The sequence below is a fragment of the Peromyscus maniculatus genome, chromosome 4 (genome assembly GCF_049852395.1).
Source record: "Peromyscus maniculatus bairdii isolate BWxNUB_F1_BW_parent chromosome 4, HU_Pman_BW_mat_3.1, whole genome shotgun sequence".
Taxonomy (NCBI): Eukaryota; Metazoa; Chordata; class Mammalia; order Rodentia; family Cricetidae; genus Peromyscus; species Peromyscus maniculatus.
Genome location: NC_134855.1, coordinates 48,426,401 through 48,442,511, shown reverse-complemented (window position 1 = coordinate 48,442,511; position 16,111 = coordinate 48,426,401). Strand labels below are relative to the sequence as shown.

General features: G+C 41.8%; 1 protein-coding gene across 1 annotated transcript in view; it reads left to right on the top strand.

The window, feature by feature from the left end:
• Tlk1 (tousled like kinase 1) overlaps positions 1-16,111 on the top strand; it is a 131,926-nt gene that overhangs the window by 31,270 nt on the left and 84,545 nt on the right. The gene's annotated exons all lie outside the window — the stretch shown is intronic.

The window sequence follows — 16,111 nt, the reverse complement described above, 5'->3', positions numbered from 1 at the left end:
CAGCTTGTCAGTACTTAGCTATCTGGAGTTGTAGATTTAATTTGAGATAGAGATACTTTTAATATCTTGAAAACATAATTTGTGAAGTCTTTTGTGGGGCAACCAAGTTATGCCGATAAAGTTAATTTGTGAATAGCTCTTCCTTCATGAATTAGTTATAATGAAGCTGATTATAGTAAATGTAATATTGAAGACAAACAACAAATCATGTCACCTTATAATAGTCATAGATTGGGTCACTGTCTAAAGGTTCCTGATCGAGTTTGTTTCTTTGAAAATGAATGTGATACATTACAGTCCTCATTCTCAGTCTTGTTAGTCTTTTTCATCATTTAAGAAGATGTGAAAGTGATACAAGTTTTCATAAAAGTGTTTATCAGTTTTCCCTTTGTGTGTGTTTGCTGGTTTTGAGATTGAACCCAGGGCCCCTCATAAGTTTTTATGAGTTCTGAGGTGTGTGTGTGTGTGTGTGTGTGTGTGTGTGTGTGTGTGTGTGTGTGTGTGTGTGTGTTTGCTGTCTTGGAGAGTGAACCCAGAGCCTCATGTATGCTTGGTATGCATATACCATTATGCTAAATCTTCACTCTATTGTACATTTTAATTTAAGATATCTTCTAAATTTGTGTAAACTAAAAATGACTTTTAGGCCTAAAATTTTCAGATTTAGTAGTTAGTGTAAAGCCTTTATTTGATAGAACTAGCCTAAACTTAATAACGATGAAGTATAATCTTAAAGACTGTGCATTACCTCAGTTTCTCTAAGTATTAAAAATAAGGTGGGATAGATGTATATTCCACCATCTATGTATGCACAGACATGTTCAGCACCCTTCGCTGTTAGGTTGGTTGTAGATGTAACCAACCGTCTTACTAAATAAGAAACACAGAACCAATGTAAAAGAGAAAGCCAAGAGGTCAGAGCTCAGAGCTAAAATCTTACCCTTCCTCCTTCGGTGCTCCTACCTCTCCGAAAGAGAGCTACTTCCTGTGTGTTTGTCTTTAATATAGTCTTTCTGTTCTGCCTTTTCATTGGTTGTAAACCCAAACACATGACTGCTTTGTCACTGCCTGTAAGTACAGCCCTCCAGGTCTTAAAGGCCTGTGTCTCCAATGCTGGCTGTATCCCTGAACACACAGAGATCTACCTAGCTCTGTCTACCAAGCGCTGGGATTAAAGGCGTGTGCCGCCACCGCCACCGCCACCACGCTCTTGCTATGGCTCTAATAGCTCTGACCCTCGGGCAACTTTATTTATTAACATACAATTAAAATCACATTTCAGTACAAATAAAATACCACCATAGTTGGTGTGAATGCACCTGGAATCCAAGCATCCTGAGGCAGTGGTAGGTAGATTGCTGCAAGGTCCAGGCCAGCTGGCTGTTCAAACAGAAAATGACAATCACAAAATCCTTCCGTTGATTTAACTTCACCCTGATCAGAGTCAGGAGAATCAGCTCAGCCTAGTGGCAGAGGCCTGTAATCCCAGCTACTCAGTGAGGTCAAGGCCAGCCTGAGCAGCATGGTGAGACCCTGACTCAAAAGAGTTTCATAAATTAAACGAAATGGTTATCCCCTCCCAAGGCTTACTGTTAGTAAGCAGAGTTTGTCTTACAGGGTTTCTCTGTGTAGCTTTGCGCCTTTCCTGGAACTCACTTGGTAGCCCAGGCTGGCCTCGAACTCACAGAGATCCTCCTGGCTCTGCCTCCCAAAAGTGCTGGGATTAAAGGCGTGCGCCACCATCGCCCAGCCAGAGTTTGTCTTTTAATAGATAAAGAAAAATCAGTAATCAAATTGTTAATCTCATTTTGGTGCAGCAGTGCAAAGTATGATAATTGTATTAAAACATTTAATTGTGGTGAGAAATACATGACATGCAGCTTACTCTCTTAATCATTTTCAAGTTCAGTACTGCTAAGTGTGATCTTATTGTTGAACAGCTACTTCCAGATTGTTTTTATCTTGAGAAGCTGTAATTCTGCTGTTAAACCCATGACTTCTCATTCTCCTCTATCCCCAGCCCTGGTACCACAGTGCACTTTCTGTCTCTGAGTTTGACTGTAGCAGGCTTTCTTGTCAGACTATTTTTGGATCACCAGCCCCTAAGTAAGACAACACGGAGACTTACTATTCAGCATGGAGACTTATTAATCTACATTCTGCTGTGTGGCTTGGTTCCCTCATCTTAGTACCTGTCTTCACAGTATACGTAAAGATTATACCTTTACATTTGACTACTCTTACTTGAGTGGAATCATATACCATACACTATTATCCTTGTGGCTTATTTTACTTAGTGTAATGTCTTCAAAGGTTTGTCATGTTGCAGCTACCGTCAGAATTTCCCTTTTGTTAGGATTAGTAATGTCCCACAGTATGTTTATTTATTGATCTGCCAATGACATTTACATTGCTCCCACCTCTTGTAGTAGTGCTATTGTGAGGCATACTTTATTAGAGTCTTTGTACCCTTTGGCCAGCATTTATTTCCTCAACTCCCCCCACCTCCCCCAACCAGTCCCATTCTACTCTTTCTTGTAGGTAAACTTGTTTGACTCTCAGTGTATATAGTATTTGTCTTTCTTTGTCTGGCTTGTGTCACTTAGCATAATGTCCTGTTGTAGGTTTGTTCATGCTTGCTTGTTGGAAAGGATTTTTCTTTCTTTCTTTTCTGTTTTTTTGAACTCACTCTGTAGCCCAGGCTGGCCTTGAACTCACAGAGCTCTGCCTGCCTCTGCCTCCTGAGCACTGGAATTAAAGGTGTGCACTACCACCACCTGACTAGAGAGGATTTTTCTAGAAGGCTAAATAGTATTTCATTATATATGCACACCAGATTGTCTTTATTCATTTGCCTGTTGAAGGATACTTAAGTTGATTTTGTATCTTGGCTGTTATGGACAATGTTGCAGTAAATTTGGGAATGTAGATTGGCTTCCATTCCTTTGGATATATACATGTGGAATTGTTGAACCAGAATATCTTGGTATACTTTTAGTCATATGTATTCATTTCCAAGGAAACTTCTATTTAAGATCTTGGCCCTTTTTTTAGGTTATTAGCTGAGTATATTTTTAAAACAAAACAAAACAAAAAAACCAACATTATTATTGTGTGTGGATGATGGGGGGGGGGCGTGTATGCCCTGGTGTGTGTGTAGTTGGAGGACTGCTTTGTAGAATTGGTTTTTCCATCTTCATTTAGTGGATTCTGAGTATTATTGGGTTTGTGAAGCATGTGCCTTTACCCACTGAACCATCTTGCTGGTCCAAGCCAACCATATTGTATTAGTTTTTATGTTGCTGTTGTTATTGTTTTTGTTTTAGCCAGCCAGCATTTTGCACATACTGTTGTTGTCTTTCTTCTTTCAGCATGTCTGCAGAGTACAGTTGGAGAGAATTAGATGGGGGTTTGATTTGTTGTCAGCGCCAGGAGAGATGCTCAACATCCCATAATCTTCCTAGTCTTAATTACTGTTGTTTTCAGTGTTGAAGACCCAGCTGTCCAGGCCCTGTGCACACCAGGCAAATGCTTTACCACTGAACTATAGCCCTAGTTCCTGTTTTTTGAGACTGTTTCACTTTGTAGTCCAAGCTGAATTGGAACATAGGTTCCACCTTCCTCTGTCTTTTCAGTTCTGGGGATTATAGGAGGGTGCCACCGCATCTGGTTCCATAATTAAATTTTAAAAGTACACAAATAACAAGTTGGAATGAGGGGCTGTTTCTAATGTTACAAAAATAGATTCAGGATTTTTTTTTTTTTCCCTATGTCATGGAGAATTATTCAGTCATCCCTTGCCTGTGTAATAGAATCAAATAAGGTAGGTAAATGGTAAGTTTACAGAGTGTTATTGCATCATAGTATTTCACCCCATGTATTTCATAGTATTGATTATATATGATATATGTCCAACCAGAATCATCTCAAGTTCTTTCTTCTGCTTTTTAAAATCTTCATTCATATTGTAAGTTGCAGCAACATCTTGTCCTTTTGGCTTATGTGTAGTAGCATCAGTCATTCAAGCAGCCCTAAGAGTGGGTAAGTTTGATAAGTAGATGGCAGCGAAACAGTTTCCCCATCTTATTACTCTCAGTTCTGTGTGCTGTGCTGTGCCGCACGTGACCCTTTCCTCCTCATTATCTCGTGCTCTTTGCTGATAACAGTTGAATCATTAGATTCAGTAGTCTGCCTGTGAGTCTCCGTCCTTACTGCTAGATCAGCAGGGAAGTCCTGACAGAGAAACTCACTCTTGTCCTTTCTCCTTCACACCTGACCAAGAGAAATCCCAGGCTGAGGAGGTGGGTCAGGTTGAGAAGTGCTGTCTCTCGAGTGGTGAATTCTTGACTGAGGAAGACATGTTCACCATGCTTTCATACATGAGGATATGTACATCCATTATGCAGACACACAGAAATCCTGAGAGTTCTCCAAACAGTGTCTGCCAACTTTCTTTTCAAATTGAGTCTGTCACTTAGTTGTTTGTTTTGTCCCCTCGATGTCCTTCTGATTTGCTGTTGTCACAGTAGTTGTGCTTAGGGCCACACCTAGGTGTTTGCTGAAAGAACTCTTAGAGCTCAGCATGTACATTTCCATAGCTGAGGTTTCCCACATTTTGGCTTGTTTTCACATTTTGGCTTGTTTTCACATTTTGGCTTGTTTTCACATTTTGGCTTGTTTTCACATTTTGGCTTGTTTTCACATTTTGGCTTGTTTTCACATTTTGGCTTGTTTTCATGAAGACCATTTTCGTGGTCACCTAATATTCCCTCGTATTGGGTGTATGATAATAGACTGCAGCCAGACAGCTTCTTTAGTTCTAAAGTTTGTCTCACCAGAAAATACAGGAAGTTTTGAACTTTTTATTTTGTAAAATTTCATGTTTATGTTGGGTGTGGTAAATTTGACAATAAATCCTAATAGACCATCACATAGGTGTGATACCTGTCAAGGTTTTGTTGTTGGGTTGTTAGGTTTGGTTTGAAACAGTGTGTCTATGTAACCCTGGCTGGCCCTCATGTCTTCAGGTACCAGTAGCAGCACACACTAAGAGCATACAGATACTGACTTTATCATGTGTCTGAGAGCATACAGATGCAAAGTTAACGCGTATTTGTGGCTTTTTTTTTTTTTAATTTTCTCATCAAAAACATTGTTCAGGTTTTATTTTTCAAAAATGATAAGCTTCTTTTTTTTTTGGTGGTGGGGCTTTGAAATTTGCCAACTTGACGAGTTTCTGAACATATGATTGCTAGTAACAAAAAATAGACCTAAACAGAATTGGATAGAATTTTTATGTGTGTTCTTTCATTTAGCAGTATGTTAGCATTCACAAAATTTATCACATCATGAATCTCCTTTTTTTTCCCACTTTGAAGTTATAAATATCGGGAGCTATTGTAATGCATAATCTTCATTGTTGGAAAAAAAGTGTGTGTGTGTGGGGTCTCTGACAGAAAAATAAGCCAGAATGCTCACTTTAGGTGCTAGGGCTTCCAAGTGGGATATGTTTAATTAATGTGCATTTTTTGCATTTTTCATTATTAGCAATTTTGTGTTATTAAGGGTTCAAAGAGAACAAAATGAAATTGCTTGTTTTTAAAATAAAAATACATACTCTTTCCTTCATTTGGCAAACAAATTGGCATTGTGAAATAAATTTTGTCAGAAAATTATGACAATTGAAAGAAAAAATATTTTTAAATGATTGTATAGGTATACCTGTACCTCTGAGGAGTGGGATCTAGGAGACAGGGAAGTTTTGGGGGGCTGTTTGTTTAATAAGTAGCTGTTGTTTTGAGCGTGAGGAAAGACATGAAAGCAGAAAAGACGGATGGATAATGAGTGCTCGGTGTGAAGACAGGACCTGGCTGACTTCAGTCCCGAGGAGAGGATGTGAGCGCCTGTGTTTTGAACCTTCACTGGAGGAGGTTCCTCCTGCAGCACACTTTTGTGCTGTCACCCCCCCCCCCCCATCTCTCCCTTTGTCTCTTTCTGTGTACAGACTTCTTCTGGAACCTTCCTTTGGAATTAAGGTGTTCTCAGTTGAATGTCATAACCTTTAATCGATGACTGTATTACTTAACCTCTTTTTCAATTCCCTTATTTTTAAAATGGGACTATATATTAATATAGAAATAAGATCTAGTATAAAGTGTGTATCTGTATATTCATGTTTGAATGCATGAGAGGGAAAATTAAAATTGTAAGCCTGAGGCTAGAGAAAAAGGATTTTGGTTAATTATCTCACATGACATTAGAGAAATTAAGCATTAAAATCTATGCTATTCTACCCACTAGGAATTTCAGACCCCAGGGAGAGAGCTGGAAGGAGCATAAATCATGAGATATATGTTATATATGCTGGTGTACACCTGTAATTAACAAGTGAATAGGTGCATGTTGTTGAATGAGCCCTAAGTGACAGGTTTAGTCAACATATAAGCTTGTTTTACTGTAACATTTGTATATATTTTATATGATTATTTTCCTATTTTATATGTAAATATAAATTTATATATGCTTAAACATAGATAGACCTGGCCTAGACAGTCTTAGAGAGAGTGTGTTGTGTGTGCCATGACATGCGTGTGGAGGTCAGCGATGGCTTCCAGTAGAGCTTCTTACCTTTGTCCTGGTCTCCTGTTGTTCCTCTTGCATGTTCTAGGCTAGCTGGCTCACAAGCTTCTGGGAATCCAAACTCAGGTCTTCAGGCTTGTGTCTCAAGTGCTGAATCATCTCCCCAGCTCCTGTGTGTGTGTGTGTGTGTGTGTGTGTGTGTGTGTGTGTGTGTGTGTGTGTGTGTGTGTGTATGTGTGTGTTTGTTTGATGAAAGCAAGATTAGTCATGAGACATTTTTTATTAATAAAGGATAAAATTTAAATTAGTTTTTAAAAGTCATGATATTAGAGAAACAGAAATCTAATGTGTTGCCTCTGATTCAGTCTGTGCAGTTTAGTCTTAGTATATATCTTAATCTTTTCCTGGGAGGGCTACAAGAATAGTGTTCAAAATGATACAGCCTTAGACTTGGGGTGAGTCTAGAGTAGACTGTCTTCTCACTACAGGCTTATATAATTGAACATACACATTAGATTCTGTGCCTGTTAAGACTGTGTAATCATTTGGGCAAAATACTTGGTTGGTGTATGTGTTTATGTCAGTGTGTGTGGCTCAGAGATGGTTTGCTAGAACAGAATTAAGTTTACAAACAGACTTTGCTTGTATGAAATGTGATAGATGACCAGAGAGACCTATCAAATCAGTGGGGAAGGTTGCATTAGTGAGAAAAGTGTGACTTTTTTCCTTTTTGGGGAAAAACTAGATAGAGTTCTAACAAATTATTAGAAAAGTGTAGAGTATGTTTTTATTATTAAACTCATGTGAAAGAAAGTTGTTAGGAAATGAAGACTTTTGATTGAATTTTGTGGTACTCATTTAGCATGTTGTGGTGTAACTGCCCCAAAATGAAAATATTTGGTTTTAAAATAGGGAATCAAATTTCAGATTTAATGACAGAGTAAATAATGTAATGCAGTGTCAATAAGAATGTACTTATTGGGGTTGGGGTTTTAGCTCAGTGGTAAAGGCCCTGAGTTTGGTCCTCAGCTCTGGAAAGAAAGAAAGAAAGAGAGAGAGAGAGAGGGAGGGAGGGAGGAAGAAAGAAAGAAAAATGTACTTATGTGAAAATGGGCATTTTAATTAATTTTTGAGATTTTTAAATTAGATCATTTTCCCTTTCCTTCCTCCAAACCCTCCCATTTATCTCTCTTCCAAATTCATCGCCTCTTTTTCTATAATTGTTGCGGGTATGTTTGTGTGTGTTTGTGTTTGCACAGACTGTGCATCACCATTCCACAGTCGAGGAATCGGGCTATGGTGAGGAAGTACTGGACCAAAGCAAGGTTGAAACCCAGCGGAGGGAACTCCCCGCCCTGTCTCCACGTCTGATGGCAGAGGGCTGAGATGGCTCTGGCCCTCCAGCTCTGCTGCACAGTGTCCCTCCCTCTCTCTCGGGCTGGCTCTCCTTGGTAGATATGCTGGAGCTCTGACACCTCAACATCTTGGGGTCTCTGGAGACACAATGCAGGGTTCACATTACAGCTTCACACAGTGACCTCTCGGGGCTGCTTGCCCTCTTTGGTAGGGCATCGATGCAGGTACTGCCCCACCACACATTGCCTGGCCACAGAAGCACTCCTTAACCCCAGAGGAAGATTCTACCCCCCCCCCCACTCATGTATCCATATATATAAAAAAAATCTCAGCTGGGCGTGGTGGGTGTAGTTGCCCACGCCTTTAATCCCAGCACTTGGGAGGCAGAGGCAGGTGGATCTCTCTGAGTTCGAGGACAGCCAGGACTATTATACAGAGAAACCCTGTCTTGAAAAAACAAAAACAACAACAAAACCCCCACAACCTGTATAATGCTACTTGTATGTGTGGTTTTGGGGCTGCCCATTGGGTATTGAGTAACCAGGTGGTGTGCACTTCCCCGGGACGGACTGCTTCTCCTGCTTTTAGCGTTCCTTATTTGTCTGTAGGTTTTTATTAGGGCCTTGTGAGATTTTCCTCCTCCGTGTAAGCATGTCTGTTCATGTTGTCCTTGCTCAGCTTATGTTTAAGCAGCCATGTTTTGGCTACTTCACAGGAGTAGCTTTCTGACATATGTAGGAGTCCTACAGCTACAAACTACTTCCTCTCTGGCTCGTAGAGTCTTTGTAGTCCCTCTTCTGCATGCACCCTGAGCCTTAGGCTGTGTTGTAGATGGGTCAGTTTGGACTGTGCTCCAGAGCTTTGCATTTTGATCAGTTATGTTTTTCTGTGATGATCATTACCTGTTGCAAGGAGAAGGCTTTGTTTGTGTATCTAGTTTTGGGTAGGTGAGAACCACACTTCTCTGGCTAGATCTCGGAGAATGACCAACATGAATGTTTTAAGACACTACTCAGAGTTCATCCTAAAGTATTAGAAAAATGTTGCTTCCTTGAATTCTTGTTCCCATACTTTCAAGTACATTCAGATTGAAAAAAAAAAAAGGGATGACTTAAATGGAATATTCTATTTTATTAATCTAATTTCTTAGCTTTATCCTAGTTTTCCTTCTTTAATAAAAATGTCCCCTGCCTTATCAGGAATTATATGAAATAATATTAATAGAAGAAAAACTAACTTATATATAAACCATCAGGTATAATATAGAAAGTAACACAATCTGGAATGAATTAAAATGTTACAGTGATGTCCTAATAGCAGCAGAATCTATTGGAGAGGTTTTTAATGAACAGACTTACTTTCTTGACTTTTTGGTAACGGATAGTAACCTTTGAAGACATGTTTTCTAAGTATTTTCATTTTATTTTGACTAAGAAGATGAAGACTTAGACAACTAAAAATCACACAATGAAAAACCTTGTTAAAAACAAAGGTGGTAAGCCGGGCGTTGGTGGCGCACGCCTTTAATCCCAGCACTTGGGAGGCAGAGTCAGGCGGATCTCTGTGAGTTCGAGGCCAGCCTGGGCTACCAAGTGAGCTCCAGGAAAGGCGCAAAGCTACACAGAGAAACCCTGTCTCGAAAAACCAAAAAAAAAAAAACAAAGGTGGTGTAATTGTAAGCAATGCTGATTGGCTGTAAGTCCATCTTCTGTGATACTGGGGAGTCGTGTTTTATGACAGCTGGTATTTACTGAGTCTGTGGGCGTGTACGGAAGGCAGGCAGAGAGAGTCGGGCACAGCGCAGTGCTCTAATGGGTTCAAGTCATGTGCTTCATTTTTGCTCTCTGAGTCTATTTTCATCATGTAGAATGCTGTTGCTCTCTAATTTGGGTAGTCTCAGCTCTTGTTTTTTTTTTTTTTTTAAGATTTATTTATTTATTATGTATACAGTGTTCTGTCTGCACACACCCCTGCAGGCCAGAAGAGGGCACCAGATCTCACTACAGATGGTTGTGAGCCACCATGTGGTTGCTGGGAATTGAACTCAGGACCTTTGGAAGAACAGGCAGTGCTCTTAACCTCTGAGCCATCTCTCCAGCCCCTCAGCTCTTGTTTTTATTTGAAATTTGGGGGTTACAATTCTAAATGGGAGAAATAGGCTAATACAAATAATGGGATGTGGCATAGATAGTTAGAGGATGTTGTTTTTTGTTGATGGTGGTTTTTTTGAGACAGGGTCTTGCCATGTAGCTCAGCGTAGCCTTGACTCATATGTGGCCCTGGTTGGCCTTGATCTCTAGAGTTCTAGGGTTACTGGCAGGTACTATTGTAGGATATTCCTTAAGAGTGTTGATGTCTTTAATATGGTCCAATTTTTTTTTTTTTTACAGAGTATAAACACTGACTGTATAATAGCTTAATGGGTTGTGGTGTTACTTTTTGTTTTGAAAGTTTTACCCCTTGTGATTGATCACTGAACACTTGAGTGTTAAATGACAGCTTGGATTAGTTTGAAATCTTTGAAATGTGCTCTCAGATGATAGTCAGCAATCCTATGTATTTCTGCATTTTAAATATGCTTTAAAAGATCAAAGGAAGAATAAATGTTGAAACTCCAATTTCAGTGTCTACAAATAGTGTTAAGTCTTCCCAGAATATATAACTTTATTTCTTTTTGTGTTACAGCGACAGAGCTAAGTTGTGTGGCAGAGACCATACATTAGCTTTCTCATCACTTCATACTGCTCTTAGCCTGTACATTTTAGTGATATGGTTATAATGTTACAGTATGCTGAGTGCCATGGCTGTTGTTGGTGTCTGCTGTTTTCTTTATTCATGTCCATCAAAACAAGAGAAAATAGACTGAGTCTGTGCACACATGTGCTGAAGCTACCTAAGTGTTGTACATGCGCAGTGTACTCTACCACAAAACTATTCGGCCCCTGAATGGAATTTGTATTACTTTATTGAATTAAATATCAAAAAAGGCAAAACATTGTTCTTATTATGCAGTAACAGTACACTTGGAATAGAAGAATATCTGTTGGCATAACCAGGGTAAACATACTACAGCATTCCCAACTTTTGGGTTTATAATTAGAAAGTTTGAAATGAAGTCTCATCATAGCATAATTCCTTCCTAAAAATAAAAATGAAAAAAATATGAAGTTACCATCAAAACAAGTTTTCAATGGACTCATTTGTTAGCTCACCAGAGTCATTTACTGATGTTGAGTTAATTAAATTGTTGGATCACAGAAGTAAAAAAAAAAAAAATGTATGTCCAGAGACTTGTTTAAAACTTGTAGCTTTTTGGCAAGAATAATTGTTTAACACTTAAGGACATTTGGGGTGGCTTTGATAGTCAATTAAAAAGTGACACAAGGTATGTAGTGGTTCTTCTGGTGCTTAAGGAGTTGACAGATGTTATTGATGCTACTCTGTTGTTATTTACTGGAGAACTCACTGACAAGTTTAAAGTGGCAGAAAAATTAACCTTGTGAGTATTCTTTGTGGAGTACTTACAGACAAGTATTTTCAGTGTCTGGGAAACACCTAAGCACAAATGGAAGTGGAATTCACTAAGATGTGCTATAGTGAGTAACGATAAGTATGTGTGGAACAGATAACAGTTGTGCAGATTCACAAAACTGATAAAAAATGTAAGATGTTCAAAGCCTGTGGTTGTTAATGTTATTCATCAGCAAATAATCTGCAGAAAATATGTCAGTTACTGTCATGAATGCCATTTTCTCTCATGGAATTAAAGTAACATTACCTCCACGGATACTTGGTAAGAACAAATGCTTGGTGTTGGTAAAATGTTTTGTTTGTTTTTAAAGTTGTTTAAAGGCTGAGGTTGAAATTTTTATGATCAAAGATGATCAACCATTATCAGTTACTATTATCAAATACTATTTACTTTTGAAAATTGATTTTTCTTCAGATTTACAGTTTTTAAATGAATATGACATAAAATTTAGAAGATAAAATAATGTACACGTGCTGGGTATGATGGCACACGCCTTTAATACCAGCACTCGGGGCAGAGGCAGGCAGATCTCCGTGAGGTTGAGGCCAGCCAAGGCTACACAGAGAAACTTTATCTCAAAAAACCAAAAACAAAAAAGCCAATGTGTGCAGGTAGTGAAGTATGTTGTACCCTGGTGTACACAGGTGCCATCAGAGAAGGCAGAACACAGATCTGCATGGGTAGACTAGTTTCAGGGGCATTTTCAGATGGTGTGGCAAGCACAGAGGAGACTCCCATGGTTCAGAATCTCTTTAACTGTCCAGCCGAGTGGCTTGTACTGACCTTTGGTTGGTTCTCTGCTATGGTGTCTCTGCTGTGGTGACTGCAAGGCAAGTGTCAGCAGAGCCACCCAGTAGAGCTCCACATTGTCTTCAAGTGACGACCGTCTTCTACTAAAATCCCATGCTGGGTTCTCTAGCGGTATGTGGCTGTAACTGTGTCAATGAAAGTAACATTAGGATTAGGAGCACTGAGTGCCCTTGCCGAGGACCTGGGTTCAGTTCCCAGCACCCACAGGACAACTCACATCCATCTGTAACTCCCGTTCCTGGAGATATGAGACCCTTTTCTGGCCTCTATGGACACCTGCGTGCATGTGGTGCACATACATACATTAGGTATATACACACATTAAAAAAAATAAGATCTAAGAATGTAATTGATAGTGAAGCTCCTGGGCTTCAGAATGGCCATTCTAACTATGGACGTTCATTGCTGGTCTGTATAGTTAGGGACTGGGTGAGTGAGTGGCTACATTAATCTAGCTGGATCATATTTTTATTTCTGAGTTTGTTACAACAAAGTGATTTTTGTTGAATATATTTTCTGTGCCTTTGAGTTGGTATTCTTCTCCTTCTTCTATCCCTATTATTCTTAGGTTTGGTCTTTTCATGGTGTCCCAAATTTCCTGGACGTTTTGTGTTAGGACTTTTTTGTCTTTAGTGTTTTCTTTGACTGACGAATCTATTTTCTCTATCGTGTCTTCAGTGTCAGAGATTCTCTGTTCCATCTCTTGCAATCGGTTGTTTATGCTTGTTTCTGTAGTTCCTGTTCGTTTTGTCAGGATTTCTATTTCCAGCATTCCCTCAGCATGTGTTTTCTTTATTGTCTCAAATTCATTTTTCAGATCTTGGAATGTTTCTTTCATCTGTTTAATTGCTTTTTCTTGACTTTCTTTGATTTCTTCCCATTTTTTGTTCGTTTTTTCTTCCATTTCTTTAAGGGAGTTTTTTATTTCCTCTTTAATGGAGTTTTTCATTTCCTCTTTAAGGGAAGTTTTTATTTCCTCTTTAAGGGAGTTTTTTATTTCCTCTTTAAGGAAAGTTTTTATTTCCTCTTTAAGGTAGTTTTTCAATTCCTCTTTAAGGAAAGTTTTTATTTCCTCATTGAGGGAATGTTTTATTTCTTCTTTAAGGGCCTCTATCATCTTCTTAATGTCATTTTTAGGGTTGATTTCTTCTGCTTCTTCTGTCATGGTATGTTTAGGTCTTGCAGGTGTAGAATCACTAGGTTCTGATGTTGCCATATAGGTCTTTATGTTGTTGCCTGTATTTTTGCACTGGCGTCTACTCATCTCTTCCTCTGTGAGGTGCAGGTGGTGTCTGTGTCTGAGAGTGCCTCTCTTGTTCTAATTTTTAGTCTTGGTTTAGTAGTGGTTCTTGGTTAAATTGGTGCTATTGGGCTATTTCTTCAGGGGCAGCTGATTTCGATCGGTGAATTATATACTTATGATTCTGGTGATCTGGTTTGGTGTCTGGGTAGCGCCTTCTTCTGTGTTCTCAGGTCACTTTTTGTTCATTTGTCAACTCCTCAGCTGATCTTGTTTCTTCAGACTTTAAACTGTAGGCATCTGAATCCTCCCCAGATGGGTTTCAGCTGAGCAGGGTAGTCTCACCAACACCTCCAAGTTGTTGGGTTTCACAGGATCAGCAGCTGGGCCCTGGGTTGTCCTCAGATGGAGTGTTCAGATTCGTTCTGGTTCTGACCCACGGAGATAGCTTCTTCCCCAGTTGTTGGGGTTAGGGGCGTCCCTGTTCCAAGCTGTGTCTGCTTGTCTCCGTCCCTGGGCCTGTTTACCTCTGCGGTCCTCCGCCGGGCCTGTGGTCCCTGTCAGCTGCCGCTGGTTCTGTCTGCCTCTGGGGGCCGCCACCGGGCCTGAATGTCTCTGTCGGCTGCTGCCGCCGGGCACGTCTACCTCAGCAGGCTGCCGCTGGGTCCGTCTACCTCCACAGGCCGCCGCCACAGGCCTACCTGCGTCTGCTTGTCTCCGCCGCCGGGCCTGTCTACCTCTGTGGACTGCCGCTGGGCCTGAATGTCTCTGCCGGCTGCCGCCGGGTCTGAATATCCCTGTCGGCTGCCGCCGCTGGGCACGTCTACCTCAGCAGGCTGTTGCTGGGCCCGTCTACCTCCGCGGGCCGCCGCCGCAGGCCTACCTGCGTCTGCTTGTCTCTGCCGCTGGGCCTGTCTACCTCTGTGGGCCGCTGCTGGGCCTGAATGTCTCTGCCGGCTGCCGCCGGGCCCGTTTACCTCAGCGGGCCGCTGCTGGGCCCGTCTACCTCTGTGGGCCGCCGCTGGGCCTGAGTGTCTCTGCCAGCTGCCGCCGGGTCTGAATATCCCTGTCGGCTGCCGCTGGGTCCGTCTACCTCCGCGGGCCGCCGCCGCAGGCCTACCTGCGTCTGCTTGTCTCTGCCGCCGGGCCTGTCTACCTCTGTGGGCCGCCGCTGGGCCTGAATGTCTCTGCCGGCTGCCGCCGGGCCTGAATGTCCCTGTTGGCTGCTGCCGCCGGGCCCGTTTACCTCAGCGGGCCGCTGCTGGGCCCGTCTACCTCCACGGGCCCCCGCCACAGGCCTACCTGCGTCTGCTTGTCTCCGCCGCCGGGCCTGTCTACCTCTGTGGAACGCCGCTGGGCCTGGATGTCTCTGCCGGCTGCCGCCGGGTCTGAATATCCCTGTCGGCTGCCGCCGCTGGGCCCGTCTACCTCCACGGGCCCCCGCCACAGGCCTACCTGCGTCTGCTTGTCTCTGCCGCCGGGCCTGTCTACCTCTGTGGGCCGCCGCTGGGCCTGAATGTCTCTGCCGGCTGCCTCCGGGCCTGAATATCCCTGTCGGCTGCCGCCGCTGGGCACGTCTACCTCAGCGGGCTGTTGCTGGGCCCGTCCGTGATTTCCTTCTTATGTAGAGGTTTTTGTCTCCTGCAGTGCTCCTAGCTTCCCCCCAAAGTGATTTTTATATTAAAGGATTAAAAACTTTTTTGAAGATAACTACAGAGTTATTTCAGATTAACATTAATGGGTGAATATTTGCAAGAGATTTTGGGAATAGGAAACCCTAGTAATGAGGTATTCTGTTCCCCCAAAGAATCTGTTCTTCTTGCTAACAGACTTGTATTAAGATGCTATTTACAATGGCTATTATTTGAGTTTTGTCCATGAAGTTTGTGGATCCTTTTCTCTTGTTATGTAAATGTATACATGATTTTGCCTGTTGGCCTACAGAGAACGAAATACTTAGGATTTCTCTCCTTAAATAAAGTGGACAAATCTTGTTTGACAGCAGAGCTTCTCAAATAGAGAGTGCTCACAGGGCCTTATTAAAATGCAGGTTCTGATCTGGGCTACAGAAGGCCTAACAATTTGTACTGATTGAAAGCATCTTAGCTGATATGGTTACACGCTAGCTAACAAGTCTCCAGTGTTCTAGGTAGATTTTCAGGCACTGCCAGTGCATTCTCTCTCCTGCCTTTTTGATTTTTAGAGACAGGGTTTCTCTGTGTAGCCTTGGCCATCCTGGAACTACCTCTGCGATAAGGTTGGCTTCAAACCCAGAGATCCGCCTGCCCCTGCCTCCCTCAGTGCTGGGATTAATGGTGTGCACCACCACCGCCCGGCTTGCCAGTGCGTTCTCCAACTCCTGTCAGTGTCAGGGCCTGTGCTAGGGCTGCTCGTGCATAGTCTTTCTTTTAAAAGTCCATGAAAGTGTTAGAAACTGTTGAAGTGAGACAGCATTGGGTGAGCATGGGGCTTGCTGCCCCCTCTCCAGGTGCACACTTCAAGGAGCACATAGGGAAGGTTAGGTCCCAGAGGAAACTGTACATTTGCAGGAACAGTGAGAAATAAACCACCTTGTTAGTGCAGGCTGGTCCCCG